General features: G+C 31.1%; 1 long non-coding RNA gene across 1 annotated transcript; it reads right to left on the reverse strand.

Annotated features, from left to right (window-relative positions):
* Window positions 1–3012: 3012 nt before the first annotated feature.
* LOC139905557 (uncharacterized) lies at window positions 3013–4294 on the reverse strand. The gene is made up of 2 exons (XR_011780423.1): window positions 3728–4294; window positions 3013–3668 (listed from the first exon to the last, which is right to left on the reverse strand). It is a non-coding gene; the product is annotated as an uncharacterized lncRNA (long non-coding RNA).
* Between the last annotated feature and the right edge of the window lie 390 nt (window positions 4295–4684).

The raw sequence follows: 4684 nt of genomic DNA on the forward strand, positions 1-4684 counted from the left end.
TTATTGCAAATACAATATAAACCAATGGCACAGAGGATTAAAAATACATGTGTAGTACGTACTAAATATATAAAAAAACATTAAATAATTTATGTCATGCAATGACTTAGTGGACATGTTTATTTGTTTATTTTTATTCTCTCCCTAATTGATGCAGTATTTGTATATGTCATTACATGTGTGTTGGGATAAAAAAACACTCAAGTCTAAATAAATAATCAGGCCACAAAGAAAAACGAAACAAAAAGGAGCGGAAGGATTTACCCCAATTTTTGATTCTGTCTAAGAGTATAAATCCAAAATGCTAGATACATATGGTTTGGGGAGTTAACAAAAAAAAAGAAACACAAAAAAGGAAAAATACACTAGACTGTCCTGTTATCGAGCTAATATTTTTTTCCCCATTTGCAAAAAGACTTTAAACGCTGGGGACAATAAATAATAACTTTAGTGAAGTTACAGGCCTCTCAGACCATTTTTGCGAAGTACTCTCCATTTTAATTTGTAAAAAAATGGACTTTTGAGTACGAATTAGCAAATTATAGACTTCTGGTACCCTTGTTCCGAAAATAATGCTATTACTAAAAAACTGTTTTTTTAGTATTTGGTTTGAGTTGTTTGAATGATTTTCGCTTTCACTATTTTATGCAACATAACATATCACAATTTCACCCTAGTTGAAGTGATAATTGTTGGTAAAAAAAGGAGAAGCAGGAAAGCTGCAAATAATTAAGCAAATCTTAGACCTTAAATTAATAAAAATAAGGTGTATAAATTGAGTACTAAAAATATAAAATGTACAATTCTTTACTTTTTAATTATTATATCTGACCCTTAAAAATGGCTAATTTTAACCCAAAAATAATTTGTTTTTAAAATTAAAATACCTTGTACCACATCAAAAGGGATGGAGAAGCGTGTAACATTTCCAAAGTATTTTTTTTATTATCCATAGCAGAAAAGGCCTTTCTATAGGGAGTGAAAAATACTAAGCTAGTAACGACATAATCTAATGTGGTCATGCAATATGTAATAGACAGGACTGGATTTAAGCCCCTGCAACCTTTGTGGTCAGTTTCCATTGTCTCCCTTGCTTGATTTAAAGGATGGAATTTTATTTCTGAAAAACTGAGAAATTTTGTAAAATAAAAAAAATCAATTAATTTTTCAAAAAGGAATGAAAGACATTAATCTTACTCCAGACACTTCTTACGCTAATAAAACCGTCCCTTGTCTCAGTTATTCATTATTATAGTTATCCCTATCTAGAAAGGGATTTGTGCCCTATATGATCCATTTTGCATAGAGCCCCACAATATCGAAAACGGGTTGAGATAGATAGAATTATAAGAGGAGTTTAGATTTTTCATTTGATTTCTGAGATTAAATTTGTCTCCGATATGAATTTTACTTCGAAAGTGCAAATTGCTGTGATATCAAATGATTAATCAGAACAGTTTGTCGACAGAAAGACTATAATTGTCTAACAATATAAATGTATCTAATCCATACTCAATTTGGAAAAAAATAATTAAAAGATTCATATTTTGTTGACGGATCACATGTGTTCACTTAACACCCCTGATCGCTAAATTTACAACCATGTCTGTCCACTATCCATTGTATGGATATCAATCAAGGTGTCTCATTGAAATTGAATATTCTTATCAGTAACTGAATATGGCATTAATTAACACGTTTTTGAAGGGAAATATGAAATGAAAACTTGGGAAAATATATTCTCAAAAACAAAGCCTTTTTTCAGGAATACACATTCAGAAATGAGATGAAAGGTGGGTTTACAAATCCTAATACATAACTATAATTATGTAACATTATTCTTTGAGGGAACCATGGACGCCTTGAAATCATTAAGAATAATTTTTGAATAGAAATGGAGGATAATTAGTCGAAATATACACACTCAATTGGTACTCAATTTTGTGAAAAATCATTCTAGCTTGCTTTATGTAGACGGGCCACATATATTACAATTTCTATAGTTTCTATAGTTGAATTTGGTGTATGTATGCACCATTGATAAAAAAATCCATAAAGTCGAAGAGATGTACGAATGATTGAACAAATACTTCAGCTGACACAAAGGCTATGTCACAAATGTCACATTTGTTTGTTTTTCCTACGTTTACAGGTTAGGTAGTTCATCAGTAACATAATAATTGACAATTTTAACTAGAAAAATGGTAATCTAATAGTGTAATAAAAGTTATTAACCAATCAACATATTTTATTTACCTGACGATGATAAAATTAAATTTCTACTTTACACCAAGAGATACAACCTTTAATAGAAATATCTTCACATACCTACAATTTTAATTCGTTCCTAGACGGACCAGTATGTCAAATCAATTCATCCCTATGAGAAATAGCTAAAAAATTATAATTCTCCCATTCCATTACCAATTATCGACAAACTCGTGTCTCTAAGTATTAATCTATTTAAACTGGGTAGTGCAACGTGAACAAACTTATACTCCTCCTGAGTCTCAATTAAGTTAGACGTGATAGATTACTTAACCTTCGTCTGACTGTATGGGTACAATTGTACCCATTCTAATATTAAAGTATGTCTAACTTTTTTCTAGACATCTGAGAGTTCCTATATTTCTATACAGCTCTACATTTCTTCATTACATTCTAACCACAAATTTTTGGGCAGAAATATTGGCAACTTACCGAGACAGCGGCAAAAGTTTTTTTCATGTCCTTAAGAGGCGGCATGGATACAATTGTACCATCGTATTTTTTAAGCAAAATAGAGTCTGAATCTACCGATATTGTTTAATATCTTTTAATGTGATTAATAAAATGAAAAGTTAATAACAAAAAAAGCATATATTATAAAATATTCGAGGTAAATTTAGATAATTTTACAATTCATACAAATAGCTTTTGTTTCTGAATGTTCTTCACAAACAAGCTAAACACAAGTAGTTTCTCATAACAATCCGGTTACTAAAACCAGATTCAATTGCAAGTATACATAACTATTTTGAAAAAAGTTTATTAAGCACACAATGACATATATTATTTATGAATTATACTTCCATTGCTCACAATGACGTCATTCAAGCGACTGCAGAAGGTGGAGCACACGTTGGCTATAAAGTCCCTTCTCATGAGCTTCCACTCTTTCTCCAAAGATGACTTCAAGTCGGTGATATTGCTGTGGCGTCATATGCAGGCCTTGAGAATCGACTTGCCACCAGATAGATTAATCCAAAGGATTCAGATTAGGGCTCTTTGGAGGCAAGAAGTTCTTTGGTCAAAACTCCATGTTCTTCTCGGTGATTTTGAAGAGTACCTTGGTCTTCAAGATTTCCAAGTAGTCACAAAGGCGTCTTACGTCTTCCAACAGGATGGTACACCCGCCCACCTGTCTTTAACACGTGATAGAGGTCTTCGGAGTGCCTTCAAAGCAAACAACCTGATTGTTTGTCTTGTTGAAGACGGGGCCGATAGTGAATGTTTTTCCTCTCTTTCATAAGCTTTCTGACCCTGTAGACGGTGTGCCTCTCGATCCCAACAATCTTGACAATTTCAGGTGTTTTGGCAGGTGCAAATCAAAGTAGCAATATGATTTATTTTGCCTCTAATTTTGTTTAAAGAAATGACACAAGCGATTGCAATAGCTCATTCGAAAGCTTAAAAAGTCATTTGTTGCTTGAAATAATTGGAAATATACGAAATATAATCACTTTACCTCGAAAAATTAATCTGTAGTAGTGGTACATCCATTTCGCAAGACCTGACATTACCCTTTGTAATAGCTGATCTTCATTGAAGCAGACTAAAGCTATAAAACAAATAGCTAAAAGCACTCGTTAGCCTGACGTGGTAGTGATATATTTTTTCCTGTGCAGAATGTTACTTCTTTTAAACGATAGATGACGTCACTCTATATTTTTTGTCGTTTTCCCTTATGCCGTGCGCAACTTATCTTTCCCTATGCAGAATTTAACTTGTTAAATCAGTTAAAAGGCTGCCTAGTTAGTTATAGAGAAATGTTGGACGCTCCTTGCCGACAAAAATAAGTGTCATTACGATCCCTACCTTGTAAAATGATTGATCACGTGTTGGTTTTTTCCATTTGTGCTATACTTTGCACCAGACTGAAGATTTTTTTATCTAATACAGACTTACTATGCCATACTGCCAATAGAAATATTTTTTAGAATTTGCACACTGTATCCATTAATGTATACGTAGAACTTTCTTAATTAATGAAGAAACCTCACTAATGATGGAATAATGGGTAGAAATGTAACTCAAAACAATACAAAAGGAATGAATTAAATAAGAAAAAATTATAAAACCTTATTTCGTGGATTTTTTTAGTATTAAAAATAATTATTTCTTTATTTTCTATGTAGAAGGAAAAAAAAATATTTTCTTATACATTAACATACATTGTTAAGAGCTTTGAATGCATTTGTAAAATAATAATAGATTTTAACAATGGTAGAGAGTATGAAAATATTAAAAAAATTAAAATGTTTTTTTTTTTGTAAAATTTTATATTTATATTTAGTGTAAGATTTAAATTGAAATTCAAATTATTATCGCTTTTACATTTATAAATATATATATATATAGATAGATATTCCTTTATATATTAACCCTCTTTAAAAGATGAAAATAATAATTAGAGGGAGAAAAA

Source organism: Lepeophtheirus salmonis, chromosome 5 (assembly GCF_016086655.4).
Source record: "Lepeophtheirus salmonis chromosome 5, UVic_Lsal_1.4, whole genome shotgun sequence".
NCBI classification, from domain to species: Eukaryota; Metazoa; Arthropoda; class Copepoda; order Siphonostomatoida; family Caligidae; genus Lepeophtheirus; species Lepeophtheirus salmonis.